The sequence below is a fragment of the Rattus rattus genome, chromosome 1 (assembly GCF_011064425.1).
Source record: "Rattus rattus isolate New Zealand chromosome 1, Rrattus_CSIRO_v1, whole genome shotgun sequence".
In the NCBI taxonomy this organism is placed as follows: domain Eukaryota; kingdom Metazoa; phylum Chordata; class Mammalia; order Rodentia; family Muridae; genus Rattus; species Rattus rattus.
Genome location: NC_046154.1, coordinates 247,856,139 through 247,880,155, shown reverse-complemented (window position 1 = coordinate 247,880,155; position 24,017 = coordinate 247,856,139). Strand labels below are relative to the sequence as shown.

The 24,017-nt window shown below is 47.8% G+C and overlaps 1 pseudogene; it reads left to right on the top strand.

The window, feature by feature from the left end:
* Positions 1–9,477: 9,477 nt before the first annotated feature.
* Positions 9,478–10,205, top strand: LOC116890147 (annotated as a pseudogene).
* The last annotated feature ends 13,812 nt before the right edge of the window (positions 10,206–24,017 follow it).

Genomic DNA, 24,017 nt, shown 5'->3' with positions numbered 1-24,017 from the left:
CCAGGAAGCCTAGGGCCATCCATCCTTTATGTGCTATGTGCAGGAGGTAATTCTTTTGAAGGTTGGGAAGAGCTGTAGCTGGGGCCTTAGTGAGGGCCATTGGGTCTGGAAGGCGATGACAAAGGAAAGAGCCACATAGTGGTTTACATCCTAGTCCCACAAGGCCTTAGAGCTTTGACAATGGGTCTATGACTAGGTATATAGACCCTGAGGTAGCATGCCAGGCCAAGAAAGAAGCAGAGTTCCTATTGTTCTGTGGGGCTGTAAGAGCGTGGTAAAGTGTTTTCTCTGGATTGTAATAGCCCTCTGTCTGAGTTAAGGGGAGACACCTTGGGAGGTAACAGATCATTGACTGAGTTGGGCATTTGCCAGGAAGACCCTGTGTCCACCCTTTTTTTTTGGTAGGAAATTTAGGAGGATGATAGTATCTGGGAGGGACATCTGAAGGGAAGGACTTCAAACATGTAGGCAGATGAAGGTAGAGAAGGGCATGTGAATGCCAGGGATTGCCCAACGCATGCAGACTGCCTCAGAATCCCTGGGGAAGAACTTCCCAAGTGAGCTTTGGGCTGAGGCAGAGCTTGGTCCTGACCAGGCTTAACCAGCACCTTGAGGCCTTGGGGAACATTCTGGAGGAAGGGTGAGATCTCTGCCGTTCTTCTCCTGTAAGAACTTCCTGAATTCCCAGGCTACCGTGAAACCACCATCTTCTGTCACCAGTTTCCCACATCCCACTAACTGCATGCAGCTCCTTCTCTCAGCTCTGCAGGGTGAACACAGACAAGGGGTACCAGGAAACTTTGTGAAGTGTCTGGTATATACGGTGTCTCTGGGGACAGTTGGAGTTAGCAATGAGGTGTTGGTTAGAGCAGGGCAAAGGCTGGTCCTCGGGCTTTCTTTCCCTTTCATTAGCACTGGGAAGCCTGGCTGTGTGGCGGGCTTGGGCCTACTCTATCCTCTTCAGGCTACTGAGCTACTCCCCCCCACCCCACATGGGTGGGTATAGACAAGTGGGCCTGACAGGACAGCCTCTCCGAAGACCATTGGATTTCCAAATTTACTGAATGAATGACTGGAAAGAATGATGAATAAAACAGAAAGGAGTGGAGTGGGATAAACAACGTTGCATTTACCATAGGCCAGGAATCAAGTGCCTAGTGACACCCAGGCTGGGCTGGACACAGAAGGAGATTCCTGTGAGGAGCTATGAAGAACAGATAGCCTGGAGTAAGGAGTGTGGCTTGTTTAAGAGTTCCAGGGCCAACCCTTGTCTTTTGACCTTGTTCCCAAACACTCACTTTCTGTAAAGCTCCCACCAGGGGGAAGTTGGAAGGTTCCTGTTCAAACCCTCCCCAGACTGTCTCTTTCTAGACTTGCGGTGCCCAGGCCACACATGACCGCATCTGGGTAATAGGAGCTCAGAAGCTTGAGGTGGCACTGACTGTGATGCTGAGAATCTGGGGGATTCAGTCTGTCTGCAGAATATGTCTGAGGCGGGTGTGCGATCCGGTAATCACCATGGTTACCCGTGCCTTTGGAACTGAGGCATCTGGGAAAGTGGCACTGTTTAAACTTTCCCTTTCCATCCATGCAGGCTACATGTGGGCCCTGCCAGCTCTGCTCATTACTCCTTGTTGGAGGACAGACAAGGTCTAGGTTTTTAGGCCTGCAGGGAGCCGAGGCCCAAATTTTACTGAATGAATTTGACATGTATCCAAACATGTCAAAACCCCAGTGCAGGCAGTGCCACTTATGGGACCAAGAATACTGGCTTACTGCATGCTTGGGGATCGTTACTTTCTATGGTTTTCATCCCCTATCTTGGAGGCCACTACTGCCCTCATTTACAGTGGGGGAACTGGCAGAGTACAGGAATAGGGGTAGGGCACATTTTGTGGGGTGTCAAGAATCCTCACGATGTCACAGTGGCAGTGAGAGGCAGACATGGTTACAAGTGACAAAACTGTCCTTCAAAACAGGACCAGGAACCCAGAGACAGACCTAGCAGTATGCAGAGCCCATGTGTCTTAGTTAGGGTTTACTGCTGTGAACAGATACTGTGACCAAAGCAAGTCTTATAAAAGACAACCTTTAATTGGGGCTGACTTACAGGTTCAGAAGTTCAGTCCATTATCAACAAGGTGGGAACGTGGCAGCGTCCAGGCAGACATGGTGTAGGAGGAACTGAGTTCTAAATCTTCATCTGAAGACAAACAGAAGACTGGCTTTCAGGCAGCTAGGATGAGGGTCTTAAGCCCATACCCACAGTGACACACCTACTCCAATGAGGCCACACCTCCCAGCAGTGCCACTCCCTGAGCCAAGCATGTACAAACCATCACACCCTTCTAGAGTGAGCTGGAGCAGGGAACCAGATATTGGCTCCCTTCCTCACCACACTCTAGGATCAAGGGACGGAGGGAAATGTCAAGAGGGAAGCCTGGAGAAGGGCTTTCCTGTGACCTGTGCACAGGGAGAACTTCCAAAATAAGATACAAAAAGAGCGAATTATAACAAAAGGCTACTAGTGACAATCACAAGCTGAAAGCTTTCACTTGTGGAAATGTTAAAAAAAAAACCAAGAGGATGAATTCCAATTGGAGAAAAGACACTGGCAACAGAGTAAGCGATTGACATTGGAAAATAAGGGAAGCCCCTGGAAGATGAGGACCAGAGATCTGTTGGAAATGGCAGAGGCTTGCAGGCATGGGCAAGCCACAGAACAGGTCTCCAGTACGGAGGTCTCCAGTTTCACTAGTTGCCAGGGAAACAACCGAAGACATGAGCTGTCCCCGCTGGATTAACACACCTGGGAGAGCTGACAGTGCCATTGTTGAAGACCTGCTTTGCAGCCCTGCCTCGACTTTTCAGGTCAGAGACAAATTGTACAGCCACCTGGGGGACACACTGTACCTTCTTGAAAGCTGAGTGGTTATGTCCTCCACGACCAAGACATCCCATGCCAGCATATCATCCAATAAAAATGTCCCAGGGGTCCCAAACATACCAGAGACTTGTATTTAATGCTTGTAACTTCACTGATCATAAGGAAAAAAAATATCCAGAAATGGCCCATCAATAGGAGAAAAGTGTTAATAGTGATGTCATCACACAGTGGAATACTACACACCAGGTGCAAAGGACAGTGCCCAGCAGAGACAACTGTCAGCAAAACAAAAATGGGGACACAAGGCTCAGACGATTCACAAACCTGCCACTCAGAAGTTACTCCACAATGCTTTATAAATGTGTGCGGACTTGATAAAACCGGGGTCTGGTTCTGTTTTCTACTCACAGCATTTTTGAGACAATGTAGCATGAATTGCAGGCTGAATTGTCCACTAAGTTGCCATAGAACTGAGGGTTGACTGAACTCCTGATCCTTCTGCTTCAGCTCCCAAGTGCTGGGATCACAAACCTACATCACTGCATCCGGTTAAACCCGGGGCTTCGTGCATGGTAAGGAAGTAATCTAGCAACTGAGTCACATCCCCAGCCTTTAAATCATTTTGGAGGTGGGATCTTCTTGTTTTTCTGTTCAGCTCCAGTGTAACTGAGATTAAATGTAGCTTACTGTGCCTGACTAGACCGAATAAAGTTTCTTTCTTCCATCTAGCATCTGTTCAGTATCAATTAATTGATATCACCATCTGTCATTACATCGCAATTATCTACCTTTCAGCCAATTACATATTATTATCTCTGTATATATTATGTATCATCTATCAATTATCTCCTATCTCTCATCTACCACCCTATCTATCTCTCTATCTACCTGTCTATCATCTCCCTATCTCCCTATCTACCTATCATCTACCTATCTATCCATCTATTATCTATCTATCTATCTATCTATCTATCTACCTATCTAATATCTATCTATCTATCTAATATCTATCTATCATCTACCTATCTATCTAATATCTACCTATCATCTATCTATCTATCTATCTATCATCTATCTAATATCTATCTATCTAATATCTATCTATCTATCATCTATCTAATATCGATCTATCTATCTATCTATCTAATATCTATCTATCTATCTAATATCTATCTATCTATCTATCTATCTATCTATCTATCTGGCATCTACCCACCCATCTTCATACCTTCTGACCATCTGTCATCTATGTATCCATTATCTATTTGTCATGGTTTGAATGAGAGCTGTCCCTTTCAGTTTGAGGTATCAGAACACTTGAGGTGGTCGTGGGGCGGTGCAGCCTGGCAGAAGGAGGTGTGTCATGGGGGTGGGTGGTTTTGAGAGGTTTTAGTCTTGCCTCTCTTCCAGTTTGCTCTCTGCTTTCTGCATGTGTTTGGAGGTGTGATGTTTCCTCCTTCTGTCAGATTGCTGCCCCCTTGCTCCCATGCCTTCTGGGGTTCTTATTCTTCTGGACCCCTAAACCCAAAATAAACTCTTTCATCCCTAAGTTTCTTTGGACTATGGTTTTTTATCACAGCAACTCGTTCTCCCTTAAGTTGCTCTGTTGTCTGTTTGTTGTTTTGTTTTTATCACAGCAACGGAAACAAAACTAGGTGAGGGGCTGGGGCAGTGAGGCCACTTAGACCCTTGTGCTCAAGGCCACTAAGCCTCTAGATTGGAGGGGACGTGTAGGCAACAGAGGTTCTTGGATGTAGATGTCAGCTTCCTGGGAGGGTGGGCTCTGGGGAAGCTTGGAAGGTGCCCTGGCAATGGGCTAGACCTAGTCATTATCTTGACCCACAGGACCTCAACTAGCTCTGGGATGGCTGAGTGATAGAGCCAGGGGGAGGGATGCTGGTTAAAGCCCCACAAGGCAAGGCATTCTGCCCTTTTCTAGACATTCATTTTTGTTGCACGTGTTTGTTTCAGGTGCTGCTTGGCACTGAATTTCCACACTGGTTTCCCTGGAGACACTCACCAAGATGTTGCTGTTTTCTGGCAGGGTTGGCTTTCCCTGGGCTCCCTCTTCCGGGTAACCAGTGTGTTGAGGGGCTTTTGTTCAGTTGTATCTGGGTTGCTTCTTGGGTGTGCAGATGACTTTCAGGTGGCACTGTGTAGACACCTCCCGTGTGATGTTATGGCTGCCCTGGACACTCACGCCTACCCATCCCCTGGGAGAGCGTGCTCTGCACAGCTGGCTGAGGTGGCAAAGTCAGGTTTCCTTTTTTGCTTTGAGACTTGCACTGTTAGAAACCAGCTGGGAGTCACTTTGACCACACGTGTGTGCTGAAACACACATGGCAAAACACATAAATAATTTCTTAATCCCACCCTTATCATTGGCTTTTAAGAAAACCAGAATGTCCAGTAAACCCGGGAGAAGGGAGGACAGCAGCCCTCTCCTGGAGGAAGAGGTTGAAGGTGACCTATTTTACTGGTGGTGGTGGGGTCCCTTAAGCCTGCTGAGACATCTGCTGGAGGAGTGCGCCCTCTGATGTTCACATGAGGGATGGCACTCGATCTTGAGCCACTGCATGGCTGTGAGCAGTGTCTGCCCAGGAAGGGGTGGTGGTGGTGGTGGTGATGGAGTGGAGACTCATCTGCATAAGCTCCGCCCCTAAAATCTCCCATGTCTGTCTGATGGCTGCTGTGAATGTGCTGGGTGTACTCCAGGTGCCTCATCAAGGCCACCACGCCACTAAGTTGTGTCCACTTATGTGAGGCTGTGCTAGAGTTCCCTCCATCCATGTTACCTGCATGGCTCTTGGCATATTTGTTGGATCCCATCTGCCCTGGAGCAGGCTGCAAGTTCCCCATCACCTATGGGCATTAGCACAGGCCGATCCTTGAGCCAGAGCTAGACCATGGCACTCCCCTCACACGCTCTTCAGTACTGAAGCAGCACTTCTCTTGAGAAACAGTGAAGTGATAGAGAGAGCCTCGTAAGACTCTGAGCAGTGGCTCCAGGTGCTCAGTGAGGAGCTCTGCTGGGATGTGATTCCCCCCCATTCTGAAACGATCCAGGTAAGCCCCTCTTGACTGGGAAGACAGGTCTCCGGTTTCTCCTCCGTTGGTCTGTGGTAAGCCTGAGATCAGGGAAGGAGGGCTGAGGGTTAGAGTCTAGTCCTTGGGGACCTCAGGGGAAGAACTCAGGGCCCTGAAGCATCCCTTCTGTTGGCACAGTTCCTCTTGGGCCCTGTGTGACTTGGATCTCTAAAGGGCCCAGGACATCCATTCCTACTGTCCCCTATTATACCACCCCCACCACAGGGCTCACAGGAAAGACGCATGAGTGGTCCTGCTGCCTGGTGACAGCTGCATTTCAAGTAACCTTGCCCCAGTCACAGAGTCAAGTCTCAGACTAGAATAGCTCTTCAGGGGCCTTTCAAAAATTATTTATTTTATGTATATGAGTACACTGTCACTGTCATCAGACACATCAGAAGAGGGCATTGGATCCCATGTCTGGTTGTGAGCCATCATGTGGTTACTGGGAATTGAACTCAGGACCTCTGGAAGAGCAGCCCATGCTCTTAACCACTGAGCCATCTCTCCAGCCCCACCCTTTTTTAAAAAACCACCTTTAATAATGAGCATGGGCTCCCAGCATCACCACCTGGCCACGTAGGCCGTGTTGGCTGATGGGACAAGTGTAAAATCAGAGGTCTCCAGCCCCATGAAACCCTCCAAATGAATTTGTCTCTTCCTCTATAAAGTCATGACAACTTGGTCAGCTGTCATGGTGGTGGGCATCTTTACTGACTGCACACGGAAGTCAGAAGCAGGAAGATTTGGAGTCTGAGGCCAGTTTGGCTACACGACAAGACCCAGTATCAAAAACAAAACAAAACAAAAAAACAAGTAAACAAAAAACGAGGGCCAGGGCCGGAGAGGTAGCTCAGTGGTTAAGAGCCCTCGCTGCTCTTCCAGAGGACCTACGTTCTAGTCCCAGAACCCACACAGGAGCGGCAAACATGTGGTGCACAGACACACACCCTTCAGTTAACCTCTTTTACAGCCCATTCCCCTTGAAGTGCTAACCTACAATGGTTTTTCTGTTTCGGAGATTTTGCAGATTATTTGTTACTGCTGTAGCTGCCAGCCATGGTGTGTGTGTCAGCGGGATATGCTGCAGAGGTGTCGCCAGGAGGACCACCAGTCTAAGGCCAGCCTAGGAGGACCACGAGTCTAAGGCCAGCCTAGGATGCTCATTGTTGGGGATTGGAGAGATGCTCAGAGGTCAAGATCACTGACTGCTCTTGCAGAGGACCTGAGTTCAACTCCCAGCCCCCACATCTGGCCGCTTATAGCCACCTGTAACCCCAAGTTCAGGGACTCTGATGGCCTCTTCTGGTCTCTGAGGACGCCTGGATCCACGTGGTGTGTAGGGAGACAAGCAGGCACACATATGCACATAATTTTAAAGATTAGATAAGCTTTACTATGTGAATTTGTGGATATGCGAGGTATGGGAGGGGCATTAAGAGACCAGTTCTCTGCCTTCATCCTGTGGGTCCCAGGGATCGAATCCAGGTCGTCAGGCTTGGCAGAGGTGGCTTTAGTACTGCACTATTTGGCTGGTTTGAGTGGTTAATCTTAATTGTTCCTACCATTGATAGAAACGAGCTACCCGTGTAACTGCATAACAAGCAGATGTGTGTCTTATATTTAAAAGCCACTCTACTTATTATACACCGTTTGTATGCACATGGTGCTATTATACACCATTTGTATACATGCGGTGGTGTTTTGTACCATTTGTATACACGTGGTGGTATTAACTCTGAACTAAACTAAAATGTGACTCAGAAAGAAAGGGGCTCCTGGATGGTAATAAAATAACCCTTATCACAGCATGGGCCTGTGAACTACCAAGGTCACCTGTGAGATGCAGAAACCTGGACCCAGCCCCTCTTTCCACAAAACACCCTGACACAGAGAGATGATTTTCTCTTTAATTTCCCATAATTATGTAGGAGGTCCTGACAGGATAAGCCTTGTCCCATAAAGCCAGCATTGTTTATGGTCTGCCCATCCTGTCGGGATAAGGACTCTCTGACCTCTCCCCACCAGTGTGCACCAGCAGGAGCTGCGGCTGGCAGGTTGCCAGGATTTCTCACTCATTCTAAGCCTCTCTTCAAGAGGATCAACAGGAGAGGAAGGAGAGCAGTCAGCTAGTAACCTCTGCCCCTCCGTGTGTGTGCTAGTGTGTGCATGCGATGGTGGTATATATTTATATGCACGTATGTGAAGGTGTATAAGAGGGTATGTGTACACGCGTGCACTGCTTCTCTTGATGTGGGATGTGGTCACAATGGTCACTGGCTCAAACACCTGAGTTCACTATTGGGGGATGTGACTCAGTGGTGCCACTTAACTAGCATGCATGAGGTCCTAGATCTAATCTCTGTAGTGTGGACAAAAAAGAAGGACTGAACTCAGTCCATTACCCAGAGTTAAGTCTGGCTTTGACCCTGTCACCTTGGCCACTGAGGTGCATGCTGAGACCCATTGTTGCTGGCTATTGGCTGGAAATAGAAATTCAGACACCGAGACAGTGAGTGATGTTGGGGGATATTTTTCACAGGTAACAATTAATTGAGTCTCTGCATCCCAACGCTGCTGCATCCCAATGCTGTCTCCTCTTTGAAGACCCTGACGCATTCTGGTTCACAGGACACTGGCCCTGCTCTGGCTCATGGGCATGAGAGGGGCGGCTCTCACACAAGAACAGCTGCAGATAAACCAACTTTTAAGATAGCAGGTGACCAAGAGAGGCCTAATCCAGAAACACAAGAGGGATGTGAATGAAGAAGAGGAGGGGTGAGTGACACCCCGGCAATAGATTAGGAGAGAAACATCCCTGGGGGCCCTTGAGGAAAAAGCACCGTTGAGCTAACACCAAGCTCAGTTGATTAGTACATCCCTGTAATCTTAGCATTTGGGAGGCTGAGGCAGGAGGGTCACCATGAGCTTGGGTCTAGCCTGGGTTATATAGAGAATACCAGGCTAATCTAGTAAAATCAAAGACTAGACAAGAGGGCTCAGCTTCTGCCAAGCCTGATGACCTGGGTTCAGTCCTTGGATCTACACAATGAAAGAGAATGGACTCCATGAAGTTTTCCTCTGACCTCCCCATGCGTGCTGCAGTGTGCATGTGCATCCACAAGAATGCTCATATACAAAAGAAATGAAAATCATCTAAACATTAAGAGTAGCACTGTCGTGCACATTAAAAACAAATAGGCAGGATAACATTAACTTATACAAAAACTTCTTACAAGTGAGAATTAGCATAGTAACTCTTTCCGGCTTTTGGGAGATAGGTCAGAAGATTGGGGATTCAAGGCTCAGTGTTGGGTGCACAGACTGTCAAAGGCCAGAGTGGATTACATGAACTCCTGTCTCAAAACACAAGCGAGCAGGTAAACAAATGACAGCAAGACCTTCCCTTAAGTTGGTCCAGCCTGGTCTATAGATTCAGTTCCGGAAGAGCTTAGAGGTTACATTAAGTGATCCTTTATAAAACTAAGTAAAAACAAACACAAATAACAAAAACAAAAAGCCCTACCAAACAAAAGATGCTACCTACCATGTTACGCCAGGAACTTAAATGCGAAAATAGAATATTAGATCATGAGCTCTTTCCTTTCGCTGCTGTGTCTGCAGCCATGAGCATGCTCAGGCTACAGAAAAGGCTTGCCTCTAGTGTCCTCCGCTGTGGTAGAAAGAAGGTCTGGTTGGACCCCAAAGAAACCTACGAAATCGCCAATGTGAACTCCTGTCAGCAGACCAGGAAGCTGATCAAAGATGGCCTGATCATCCGGAAGCCTGTGACTGTCCATTCCCGGACACCTCGATGCTAGAACACCTTGGCTGATGGAAGGGCAGGCATACGGACATAGGGAAGAGGAAGGGTACTGCAACTCTCGGATGCCCGAGAAGGTGGCCTGGATGAGAAGGATCAGGATCCTGCGCCGGCCTCTCAGGAGATACTGGGAATCTAAGAAGATTGACCGCCATATGTATTACAGCCTGTACTTAAAGCTCAAAGGGAATGTGTTCAAAACAAGCGGGGATTACATCCACAAACTGAAGGCAGACAAGGCCCGCAAGAAGCTCCTGGCTGACCAGGCTGAGGCTCGCAGGTCTAAGACCAAGGAAGCACGAAAGCGCCGGGAGGAGCGCCTCCAAGCCAAGGAGGAGAGCATCAAGACTCTGTCCGAGGAGGAAGAGACCAAGAAGTGAAACTTCCCTCATGTCTGTACATAGTGGCCAGGCTGTGGCCTCATGTGGATCAGTCATTAAAATAAAACAAGCCTTTAAAATATTAGATCATGTAAGAATATAATAGTTATATAGAATAGTTATTGCTCTGCTCAAGAGGGAAAAACATTAACTAAAACTTGGAGGGGTTGGGCACATGGATGGCAAGTGGAAGTCTCACCTAGCATGTCCAAAGCCTTGAGCACCATCTCCAGAACCCACATGCCCATAATTCCAGCAATTGGAAATTTGTGGCAGAAGGATCAGAAGTTCAAGGTCATAGTTCATATATGAAAGAAATAAAAATTATTTCAAGGTCAGAAGTTCATGACATAGTTTGAAGCATCCTGAACACTAAGAAAGGAAATGATTCAGAGTACTTCTCATAAAGGTTGCTGAAACCTGATAAACTCATTAATATAAAAACTAACATCGCTGGGGGCCGGAGAGATGGCTTACTGGTTAAGAATACTGTCTACTCTTCCAGAGGTCCTGAGTTCAATCCTAGCAACCATACAGTGGCTCATAACCATTTATAGTGTGATCTAATTCTCTCTTCTGGATATATATATATATCATATTATATGCATATATGCATATACATACATACATACATACATACATACATACATATACTAAAAATAAACATACTAACTTAAAGGCATCTTAAAAGACAACATTCCCCCTGGGTCTGTGGGCATGGTGTGTCCCAAGATGGCGCCGGGGACTGCAGCAGCTAAGTCATGACTAGCAACTCTCACACACACCTGAAAACTAGCCACAACAGTTGTTGAGGAGGCGCACCAGACGCAAGATTCTGGACGTGGGACTATGCGAATGAGATTAGGCAGTCTGGACTGAGGAGGCGGTGTTGAGGAGGGGATATAAGGGAGTGTGCCTTTGGGGGCTGGGAGAGAGAGAAGAAAAGAAAAGATTCCACTGTTTGCATGTTGTAAGGTTCCTGAATAAACTGCTTTGAGAAGAACGTCGTGTGTCGCTCCTTTCTGCGGAACAGAGACAGAAGCGACAAGTGGTGGCCCATACGGGGACATTTGTTCAGAACTCATCGCAGTCAGGGTGGCTAGCCGGTAAGTTCCCAGGTAAGTGGGATGAGAAAAGCTCTCGGATTGAGACTATAAGGTTCCTGGTTTTGGGACAGGTCGCACCAAGCACAATGGGGAACTCAACATCAGTTCAGACAGTTTGCCAAGTCCTCAAGGATTTGTTAAAAGTGAAAGGAATCAGGCTAAAGAAAGAAATAGTAGAGAATTTTTTAAAAGCAGTGGACCAGGTTGCTCCATGGTTTCCAGTGACAGTGACAGGACATCCATATGTCCAGTTGGAAGAAATGTGAGGAAAGATTTGAGGTTTGCGCAAGGAGCAGGGGGGTTTTGCAAAAGGAGTGCTGCCAGTGTGGAAATTAGTGAAAAAATACATAGGGGATGAGGAAAGGTGGTGCGGAGCTCCAAAAGGAAATGCACTAAATCAGGTTAGGGAGGAACGTTCTCAAAATTGGAGAGAAATTCTCGAGGGGAAATGTCGGAAGACTTATCTGGAAAGCATCGCCAACCTTAGGAGAAAGTGAAACTAAAGGTAGAACCATCGGCCAGGGCTGCCTCATCCCCCCTCTGTACGCTCCGAGAGGCAGAGGACATAGCTTACCCGGAAATCTGAGAGTTTTTGCATTACTGCAGCCATTGGCTGCTATAGCAGTTTCTGCCCCCAGCCATTGGGCCATATCCGTTACCTTCGTACAACTCGCAGCAGCTGTAAGTAATTTATCTGCAGGTGTTGCAGAAGCTTTAGATGTTCAGGGTAATATTTTTTTTTAAAGATTTATTCATTTATCATATATAAGTACACTGTAGCTGTCTTCAGATACACCAGAAGAGGGCATCGGATCTCTTTACAGATGGTTGTGAGCCACCATGTGGTTGCTGGGAATTGAACTCAGGACCTCTGGAAGAGTAGTCGGGTGCTCTTAACCTCTGAGCCATCTCTCCAGTGCTCAGGGTAATATTAATAGTCAGTTGAAAGCGGGGATTTTGCTGCTGTATCAAAGGGTTGATTTGCTCCAGGAACAAGTGGATATTATGATGGAGTTAATGCAATTGGGTTGTGAGTGGAAATATTCAGGACTGTGTGTCACCTCTATACCATTTGTGACTGTCCGTCGTGCTGCTCAGATATCCCGTAATATATCTCAGAATCTTACAGGAATTTGGTCTCAACACTTTGATGGACTAGTTCAGGAATTGAGACAATCCAACGTCCATATCAATTCCACTCGAGTGGACAGTCACCGTGGAAGTGGTGGGAAAGGGAAGTTTAAAAAGGGTTGGCGGGAGCTTACCAGATTGCAAGTCTGCTGCAGCATGAAGATAACCAGCCCTCCTTAACTAGCCTCTGTTCCTAACAGCTGAAGCTTCCAGAATCACAGGCGGCAAGGCAGTGGACCAGAACCATAGCAGCACACCACAAAGGATGATTCAAGCCGACACAGAGCATGTCCTTAGCTGGAGTACTGGCCCATTAGATTGCTGCCATTGCCTCACGGCTGAAAGAATGGGCTGGACTTGCTGGACTTGCCCTATGCCTGATTCTTATTAGCGTCCTGGCCTTTTGGTGCATGTGCCGTATACAGTTTCGTCAGCGCAGAACTCAAACCTTAATGATACAGGCTTTTGCAGCGGTGGGGACAGGACAGTCTCCTCAAGTGTAGCTTGGGATGCTAGAGAAGTAGTCAATGATGGGTAAGATTTCCTGGGCATGTCACCAACCTAAGACAGGGATCAAACCTAAGCTGTTTGTCTCCCATGATCAGGTTGTTGCTGCAGGGGCAACCTAAGACAGGCATTCTCTCTCTGCCAAACATAAAGAAGGGGGGACATGGCAGTCCCAAGAAGGACTGCAGCAAGTCTCATGACTAGCACCTGACTTCCTCACACTCCTGAAACTAGCCACAACCATTGTGAGAGCTGCACAGGCGCATCATGACGCAAGATCAGGCCGTGTGACGTGGACCTATGAATGAGATTAGGCAGTCTAGACTGAGGACTTGGGCTGATTGGCGGAGCCTTGTGGTTTCCGTTGTATCTAACGACTGTTGCTGGTTCCTGAGTGGTGTTTGAGAGTGGCTTAAGCTACTGCTGCTGACTCCTGAACTGAATTGCTGATATCCTGACAAGGCAGATTAGAATCGCCCCAAAGAACTAGCAGGTCCTCATCCTCCTTTGCTGTTAACCTTTTCTTTCCACTACCTGTGGTGGGTGGTGGGCTAGAAGGGAGGTTAAAGCATTTAAAAAGCCTTATTAAAGTAGGTTTTGAAAAATCTAAGTCTACACATCGTCTCAAGGGATAGGGACTCTGATGGAATAAGAGAGAAAGGGGGTAAACTAGCAGTGTGTGTTCCCATTTCTTTGCTTCTTGACCAACCACAACTACACAATGCCCTTTCCCACCATGATGGTTGAGCCCCTGTAAGTGAATAAAGCAGGCCCTTCCTCTCTTCAGCTGCCTTGATTGGGACTCTTGGTTCCTAGTGACGCAGAAAGTAATATAATTGGAAAATGTGACTCTCAAATAACACCCATTAGAATAGCCACTGTGAAAACTGATGGTGTAAGTGAGGAGGTGAAAAAATTGGAAGCTTTGTGTTGTTGGAGGGAAAGGAAAATGGGGCAGCTGCTGTAGGAGGTGGGGAATTAACAACAATTATTACATCATTCAAATTGCTTCTATGCCCCGAAAGAATTGAAAGCAGGGCATTGGCTAGGCAGTTGCCTGTGTATACAGTCAGTGCATACCTTTGTATGTAGTGGCCACAACAAAAGGTGGAGGTAAGTCAAATGCCCATCACTGGAGGAATGAATGTAGAGGATGTGTATGCCTAAGGTACACGCTTCTGCTGTGGTTGGTGAGGCTGTCCTTCAAAGGTCTGAATGCTAGAAGCTTGGTTTTTGATGCTGCCAGGCAGTGGGACCAGTAAGACATGAGGCCTGGTAGGAAGGCAGGTCTTTCTGGAGGATTGATTCTTGATTACCTCTCCGGAATCCAGTCTGCTAATGTCCAGCAGACACAGCCATCTCACTCCTGAACCTGCAGAATTGTAAACTAAAAAGAAAAAAAAAGCCTCCTTTCTTTTCAGAGCCTCAGCCTCAGGTACTCTGTCATAGCAGCACAAAATGGATCAGGATACTACCCAGTCATAGGAAGGAAGGAAAATATGACACATGGAAAAGGAGGGACCTTGAAAACGTTATGGTGAGTCACAAAATGATGGCCCTAGGTGATGCCAGCCATAGGAGGGCCTTAGAGAAGCTATATTCCTGGAATGTGATTGCCAAGGGCAGGGAGCAGTTTTCATTCAGAAGGGCAGGAGAGCCCTGGAGGCAGTCAGTAGAAATGCTGTCACAGCAGTGCCAGAGCGCTCGTGCCAGTGAACTAGGCACTTGAAAATGGCTCCGGGGGGAGTGTTTCGATATGTGCATCTTACTGAAATTGAGGCAAGACACCTCGAGGAACATGGAACACATTACAAATTGGGAAGAGGCAGGAGCCGACCAGCATCTTCAAGGGTTGTAGGGTTTCAGGCAAAGACTCAGTGCAGAGCTGCTCTTTGTCTGCCCAGTCAGACACAGGGAAGTGTTGGAGGAATCCAGATCCCAGGGTGACCTGGTGACCTGGAAACCAGTGAGGCGTTATTGGAGAAGGGCCTCACAGTGCGGTGGAAAGGTGGGCAGCAACATGAAGCGTGCACACTGCTTCGGGGACCCCCAGCTGCAGTGAAAGTGGGGACTGACATTTCTAGTGCTATGGACTCAGCCTAGTCATCTGAATCTTGGACCAGCTGGGGGGCTGGAGTTCCAGAGCCCTGTGATGGACGTGAAAGAACCTCTGGGCATTCTCAGTAGGAGTCCAAGAGGGCACAGCTGACCCTAGAGAGAAACCTCTCTCCCCTGGGATCCCACACTGCTCCTTCAGGCCACCCTTGCTGCTTCAACCCTGGGGAAATGATGTCCTGATGGTGCCACCGCCACACATGCTCTTTGGGTACAGTCTTTCTTATGCAGTCTAGGGATGCTGAGCCATCTCCTCACACGGTAAGGATTTACACGTCTACAGGGTGTGTGAGGGGGTGGAGGTGCCTCAGGTAGCCCCTCAGATGAGAGCTACTGTCTTCTGGGCAGGAAGTTAGCTTGCTTAGGGCCAGGGCATATAAACTTGTCTATATGAACTTGCCATGATCTGGGCATGCTCTGAAGAAGCCAAGCCCCCGCCTCCCATCCCTATCCCCTTCCTGGACGATCATGGTTCCCATGCAGTGTAGTGTGTCAGTCCCTGGGACAGAGGGCTCCTCGATGCCCGATAACTGAGCACTCACCCTCAGATTGCTCACAGAGCTTACTTGAGGCAGGATCCTGACTGCTGTATCAATGTTTCCTCAGCTGGGCTGTGTGTGCGCACGTGTGTGCGTGTGAACATGCATGTGCATGTGTGTAACCTGGTCTCGTGGACAGGCACCGAGACCCCCTGGTTGGTAAGGTGACAGCTTTGTTAGATAAGGCTCCTCCACAGGGAGTGTCTTAGTCAGGTTTCTATTGCTGAGGTAAAACCCCAAGAACAAAATCATCCTGGCGAGGAAAGGGTTTACTAGGCTTACAGATTACAGTCCTCAGGGGAAGCCAAGGCAGGAACCTGAAGGCAATAACTGAAGCAGAGACCATGGAGGAATGCTGCTTACTGACTTGCTCCTCAGGGTTTGCTCAGACTATTTTCTTATACAACTAAGGACCCCCCCCCCACCTCGGGTGGCACCACCCATGGGGCTGGGTCCTCCCATGTCAGCCATTAAACAAGAAAATACCTCACAGACTTGCTTATGGGCAAATCTAATGAAGGCATTTTCTTAATAGAAGTTGCCTGTTTCCCAGATGACCCTGGCTTGTGTCCAATCAACAAAAAGAAATTCTAACCAGAGGAAGCTCTTACGGAAAACACACTTCAAGTCTCCAGACACTTTCAGGACTATGGGACCAATGAAAAGGACCAGACATCCTCTCACCAGGGATCTTTCCCATAGAGGACAGATCCCACCACCCAGTTCAATCAGAGAGGGGAAGGGACATGAATGAAGGAGGCCCAGCCCCAAGCTGAGCAGCTGAGCCTAACTCAGGGTTCTAGATGCTCTGGTGCTGGGGACCCAGTGACATAGGTTCTTGGAGTAGCATAGGACCTCAGTGCTAATGACCTAGAAGGGAGAGTCTCTGGCACAGTTATAGATACAGGTCCTGTTGGTATTCATCGTTCTTTCCAGACCTGGACACAAGAGGGAGCAGGTCTCTATAGTCTAGAGAGTCAGGGCTTTGAAAAGGAACAAGTCTTTCTGGAAGGAGACAAGAGGCCAACATTGAGGCCATAGGTCTGAAGTTGCAGGGTGGGGCAGGGTGGCCAGTCATTCAAACTGTGCAGGTGTCCTGGGACTGAGCTCTCCAGAAGCCTGGCTAGTTCTGGCTCCTGTGTATGTCTGCAGAGGGCAGTGACTTCCCCAGCCTCAGTGCCTGGCCCCAGGTGGGTCCCTCCCTGGCTTGTGTGCACCCACAGGAGCTAACAGAAATTTCTTCTTCACAAATATGTGCCCATTTCAGAAACTGAGGGATAGGTGCTGGGGCTTAGTCTGTCTGAGATTAACTTTTGCTTTTATCATTGCAGCACGACAGCCTCAGCCATACGAGTGCTACTATTGGTGAGGGCAAGACAGAGACGGGACAGAAAGGAGCCCAGACCCTGGCCCCAGGGTCTGCTCACTCTCTGGCCACGCAGCTATTCTTCACAGGCATCTAGTGCAAGCTGTTGGGTCAGTGGTGGCATAGTCTATCTCCTCTATCCAGTGTTGTGTTAGAGGTGACCACACAAACTGTTGGCACACCCTTGGACTATAAACAGGGGCCAGTTTATTTTGTAATTAGTCTGCACTTTATTTCCATTCTCCAGGATATCAGTGCCAAAGGGCAGCTCTTACCTAGTTTATTCTGGAATCAAATGTGAGCGACCATGGCCAAGGAGCAGTTGCCAGTTACCTAAGCACCACCCATGCTCAATGTGGTAACAGTTTTGTGGGGTTTTATAATAGTCAATCAAGAGAATCTTTCTTTTATGTGTATGAGTGCTCTATCTGCATATACACTTGTGTGCCAGAAGAGGGCCACAGATCCCATTACAGATGGCTGTAAGCCACCATGTGGTTGCTGGGAATTGAACTCAGGATCTCTGGAAGAGCAGTCAGTGCTCTTAACCGCTGAGCCACCTCTCCAGCCCCCAATCAAGAGAATCTTAAATCAAGACCCTTCGGCAGTGGTGACACAGATCTTTAATCCCAGCACTCAGGAGCCAGAGGCAAGCAGATCTCAGAGTTCAAGGCTAGTCTGGTCTACAGAGTGAGTTCCAGGACAGCCAGGATTACACAGAGAAACCTTGGGTCAAAACATTCTCCTCTGTGGTGCTCCTTACCCCCAAAAACTCCACCCCCAAAAACTCCTCAAATACATCAGTGGACACATTGAGCAGACATATCAAGGCAAACCTGTGATAAATCTCAGGTTTTGGCCTCCAACAGGCTTGGATGATATGTTCAGTCTCTTAGTTGATCTGTGTATATTCCAAATGATTTTCCTAATAGTCATAAAGAAGCTAAGTCACATACAAGAGGCCAATAATAAATGGCTATTAAGGGGTCCCAAAAGCCCAAGAAAATTTGTAATTTGGGCCTGGACCTGCAACATTCCAACCTCTCTACAATCACTGAAGTTTTATTAGCCCGTGGTCAAGCAGGCATGCTATATTTCCAGGAATTTTGGTTCACAGTGAGACAAGGAACTCACTTGGCTGGTGGCATAAGGGAAGGTCAGAGCTGTGGAAGGATCTCAACACCACCACGAACTCCAAGGAGTGTGTCTTGTAAATAAAAGAGGCTGGGGTTCCTCAGGAACACTGGCAACTGTGGTGAGACAGGAGCTCAGAGTGTCCAAGTCCCCAGGGCTGAGCCTGTCAGAGCTCACCTGAGGACCTTGCTGCTACAGGTCCTGGGGACAGAAGGATGAACTGGATGAATCTGGCTCTCACCAGCTTTCACACCCAGTCATCCCAATGCCAGTGAGAGCAACATCCTTGCTGGAGACAGGAGAATGGTGGCACTCAGAGGGTGGCTGGGCAAAGCAAGGTGGCAGGGGCACATCAGAATGGGAAAAGAAACCATGTGGTTCCTGTCCTCCAGCCTTCCTTGAAAACTGCAGGGAAACAGGCCCACTGGCAGCGGCAGTCAAGGGGGCTGCTGTTGTCATTGTCCACAGCAGGAGCCAGCACCCTCCGGTGTAGAAAGACTTAGCACCGTTTGTACTGGGGGTATCCACATGGCTGTTGGCACATGCTTGGACTAGATAGTCACATTTCAAAATGGTTTTGAAACTAGCCTAGCCACCAGTATGCAGAAATGCCTCAGGCAGTGCCACAGGCTTTGGGGGAGGCAGGAGGAGGGCACCATCCTACTGGCTGTGACTTAATGAATTGGAGGCACAGCCTAACTAGCTGGACTTGGAACCTGTGAGTGGTACAGAGAGGCCAGCTCTGCCTCTGCTGGTCTTGAAAGAATCAGAGCCAGGGGAGAGGAACCTTCAAACACAGCATGGGCCCTCTAGACCTGAGTGTCAACCCTGAACAGTAGCCAGAAGCCTTAGGACCCAAGTAACCCTGAACCTCTGGACTAACAGCTCGGAGGTTATTGACACCCGGACTCCTTCCATAGAACCAAGACCATGAACATGAATTCTTTTTGTATCTGAGCCCTCTGGATCCTGGAGAGCCCCCATGCTGACCCCATCCTAAAAAGCCTATCACTGCTGTTCTGATGTCTCTGTCCCATGGGTGGTCCTTATAAGCAGCAGTGTAAATAATTGGGGTTTGCTAATTGGGCAAGGGGAAACAGGACCGTAATCCCAACTCCCAAGAGGCTGAGGCAGAAGTATCCTAACTTCAAGGCCAACTTGTGCTATAGGGTAAGAACTTGTTGGGAGAAAACAAGTAAGAAAAGAAAAAGAAAACAACCAGGCCTCAGATAGAGGTAGCAGAAAGGAACTTGTGGGTCTACAGTTGGGTGTGCAAAGAGGAAGTCTACCCAAGCTGGTGTCCTTGTATCCAAGAAGAGACAGGATGCCAGTAAGGAGCTCAGAGGAGCCTCTAGCTCAAAAGCCAGCCTACCCTCTCCAGAGTTGCCTAGGTAAGGCACCCTGGCAGTTCACTAATGGTGATGTTACTTGGGTGGTATATGCTCTGAAGATGGGTCTGCAGGCTATGGGAGTTAGTGTGGGAAACTGTGGCATTGAAGGCTATTGTCTGGGAGGGCAGGCTGCAGTCACAGCTCTCCCATGGGCACCCTACCCTGAGCCCTGAGCATCTTGGACCAGAAGCTAACATCTATCCCTGTGGACTAAGACTACAAGCTTATCTCCCCTTGGGACAATGCCACCAAATGTACTTGAACACTGAATGTCTGCCCAGATGGTTCTTTTTTTTTTTCTTTTTTCTTTTTTTTGGAGCTGGGGACAGAACCCAGGGCCTTGCGCTTGCTAGGCAAGCGCTCTACCACTGAGCTAAATCCCCAACCCCAGCCCAGATGGTTCTTAAAGGAACCATTCCTCTATGAAATGACTTTGCCTCACATTCCAAAGAAACCAACTGTTTGACCTGAGAAACAAACATTTGTACAATTGTCTGATTAAGCAAGCTTTATTTAGATTGTGAAAGAACGTACCCCTAAACGGGGAGCCGCGTCTCTCGCTCCAATCGCGGGGTGGGGTGCCCCCAGGAATCACGAGTAGCCAGTCTTGATGTAACAGCAAGAGGTAGCTTTTATTAACGAGATCCCTATTAGCGGGATCCCGGGTCGATACGTATCCCACACAGGAGACAGAGGAATCGACCCTGAGCCTCCAAACTCGGGGGTTTATATAGGGGAGGTTAGGGGCATTCGCGCGGTTACACATGATTGGTCAATTCAAATGGTGCACAGTTACTTTCGGCGCGAAATTACATCAGCAAGGAGTACGTGCTCTCTAGCAGCTCAGCAGGCAGGTAGGGTGGCTCATCTCACTCAGGGGGGTGGCTACAGATGGTCAATGTCCTTGGGGCTGATAGCTGGTTTGGCAAGTCCTATCTCTGGCTCTCCCTCAGGCATGTCCGGCCCTGCACATCCGGACTCTGACAATGAGTAACCTTTTTAAAACTCTAGTTCTACAATTGGCCAGACAGCTGCCTCTGCTGGGGATTCCAGAGAGCGGTCTTTCATAGGGCTTGAGATCCCTTTTACTGGAGAAGGGTTAGGGTTGATGGAAAATAGCTGTTAAGAGAATTGGCTGTTAGCATCTGGACAGAAGCAAGGGGGACTCAGGGTTCAAGGCTCCTGTGGGTTAGATAAGTGCAAAAGTATATCAGGGGGAAGGGGCAACATCACAGTGTTTGGGAGTTTAACAAGGCTAAGGGGTGGGGGGTGTTGGGGGTTGGATATTCTTCACAGGGTACAAGTTCAACATCGGTTAAAATGCTCTGCAGAATTCATTAGGTTAAGGAAACAAACTTACCTTGTAAGGCACAGAAACTTAGTAACAATGTATAACAATGTTGCTCCTTTAATAACAATGTAGCTCTTTTGGTTTCGCACAACCCTCTACCCTAACCTGCCTGTACCTTTACTCTCCCACTAAGGCTAATGGACCACACAGGCCCTTTTATGAGGAAAGCCAACATCCTTCTCCTTGGATGTTCCTTGGATGCAACATGGGATGTTCCTCCCATGAACATCCCCACCCCATCTCTGGCCTCAGGTCATTTGGGTGTATTCAATGGATCCTTGTTCTCTGCCTGAGTCACTGTACCAAAAGACAACCACAACCCCTTTCCCAATCTGGCTGGGCCCTGGGAGAGAAAAGAAGGTGCCAGGAGGCACTTTCCCAGATTTCTTAAGCTGCACCCCCTGGGACCTGGCAGGAGGGACAGCTGAGTTACACAGCACCTAGAACTATCACCAGCCCCCTTCTCCACTCAGCTTTACCCCGAGCTTGGGTTCTTAACGCCACCTAAGGATGTGCTTGGCTGGGATGAGCAGTGTTCCCAGCCCAGCCCTGAGGGGGTGGGATCAAGTACTGAGGACACTGAGGGCAGTTTATTTTATCAACAAGACAAACTAGTCAGGTGGGCCCCTCAGGTCTTCACCGTGCAGGTGACCAAATGCCCCTGGGTGGCTCAGTCAGGTCTGTGAAGAGGAAGCTCAGTGGTGACCTTCCAGTTCACTGCTTCCATTCAAAGTGTCCAGATCTTATCGCCCCAGAGCTTTAAATTGGAAATTAATAGTAAAAAAACTCAGCTCCAGTTTCTCAGATTCAACACATTTCCCTTGAGAACATTTGTAAAGTAGTTTGAAGGGATGATTGAGAAAAATCTGGCTTCTATCTGGAAGCCTGAGAGCCATGCTTATTGGGAAATATAAAGGTTAATATTCAGTTGAGGGGTTCATTTTTTATTTTGAAATAACCTTAGATTTATTATTTTTTTAAAAAATAGTTGCAAAAAAGCTCGATGCCTAGTCCCCACACCCATAACCCCTGTATTTGGGCGGAGGCAGAGGATCAGAAGTTCAAGTCCAGCCTTGGCTATATGAGACCCTGACTCTAAAAACAAAGCAAAAAAGTTGAAAAAACAAAAGAAAACGAGAGAAGTGTAAGAATTATTCTGTACTCTTTATGTTCATTTCCCAAACACTGACATTTCACATAACTACAGAGAAATTATCAAACTCACCAAATTAAAACCTAACACAACCCCAATTCTTGTTTGCAGAACCTTCTCGGCTTCTCCCCATTCTTTGACACCTGCTCCCCACACCTCCTCTAGGCTTCACCTCACTAGCTTGTCCTACCCGTGCCTCTTAAATTCAGAGCAGGACCTCAGACTTGACTTTTTTGATGACCTCCACCCTTTAGGAATGTGAGGTCTCGTCTCTGTGCCTGCCCTCTGAATGGCATCCCATTCTCCCACCACCGCTCTGTCCAGGGCTAGCATGGCCATGACCTTCCCTTATGTCTCAACTTCTCTCCATTAATACCTGTAGCTTGTGACTATGATATGTGGTACATCATGTATGTGTTTCTTTAACACATGTGGATTTAATCTGTTTAGAGTTCATGGATTCTGGACCTCTCAAGCATTTACTTATGCCTTTCTCTGAGATGAGAAAATTTTCCTACTTTCTCGCCTGTCTTTTTTCCTCGGGTCAGGGATCCACCTCAGAGTCTCACAGGCTGGGTGAGCCATTCCACCACTGAGCTACCCCCACGCCCTCCTGCACTCCCAGCTGTCATTTCCTCAAATGTTTCTTTCTGCCGATGCTATTTCTCCACTACCTCCCCTATACCTGCTACACACTCATCAGGATTTCAGGTGTTAAGCTGCTCATGTCTTCCCTGTTTCTTCTGTCTGTGTTCAAGTCAGCTGTCACTTCCGAACTGATGTTGGGCCCTTTTCCCCTTTTTTCCTTCAATGGCAGTGGTATCTTTACGTAATTTGCTTACATCTAGACATTATTTTATGTCCTACTACCTTGGTAAGCTTTACGATTTCCCATACATACCTAAAGCGTGTATGTGTGTGTGTGTGTGTGTGTGTGTGTGTGTGTGTGTGTATGTGTGTTCATATGTGTCTATATGTAGTGTATATATGTGTATATGTATATATACATTTATATATACACACTTCCCATATACATATATGTATGTATTTATGTGTGTGCACTCATGTGTCTATATGTGTCTATATATAATATATATGTGTATATGTATACATACATATATATATACTCATTTCCCATATACATGTATGTGTGTGTGTGTGTGTGTGTGTGTGTGTGTGTGTGTGTGTAAAGATGCTATGTTTTCTTAGCATCCCGTCTTCCATGTCATCTCAGCCCTGGCATATGTTATCAGTCTCTTTTTGTTTCTGTGATAAACCATCCTGGGCAAAAGCAACTTACAGCAAAAAGACTTTATTTGGGTTAACAATTCCAGAAGAAGAGTCTAGAATGGCAGGAGAGGCATGGCAGCAGGCATCTGGAACAGGGAGCAGAGCGGTCACACAGTCAATAGCAAACAAAATGCAGAGGGTGGGAAGGAGGAGAGGGAGGGGCAGGGATGATTTGGAAGTGGAATTAGACCATGAACTCTAAAAACCTGTCCCCCAAATGACGGACTTCCTCCAGCAAGGTTGCACTGCCTAAATGTTCCATCTCTAGCATCACTGCCAACCGGGAACCAAGCTCACAACTCCTGAGCCTATGGGGGATGTCTCTCTCTCAAACCACCTCACATCTATTGCGCACTGTACTGGCTGGTTTTGTGGGTCAACTTGACCCAAGCTGGAGTTATCACAGAGAAAGGGGCCTCCTTTGAGGAAATGCCTCCATGAGATCCAGCTGTAAGGCATTTTCTCAATTAGTGATCAAGGGTGGGAGGGCCCATCGTGGGTGGTACCATTCCTGGGCTGGTGTCTTGGGTTCTATAAGAGAGCAAGCTGAGCAAGCCAGGGGAAGCAAGTCAGTGAGTAACATCCTTCCATGGCCTCTGCATCAGCTCCTGCTTCCTGCCCTGCTTGTGTTCCAGTCCTGACTTTCTTTGGTGATGAATAGAAATGTGGAAGTGGAAACTGAATAAACCCTTTCCCCCCAACTTGTTTCTTGGTCATGATGTTTTGTGCAGGAGTAGAAACCCTGACTAAGACAAGC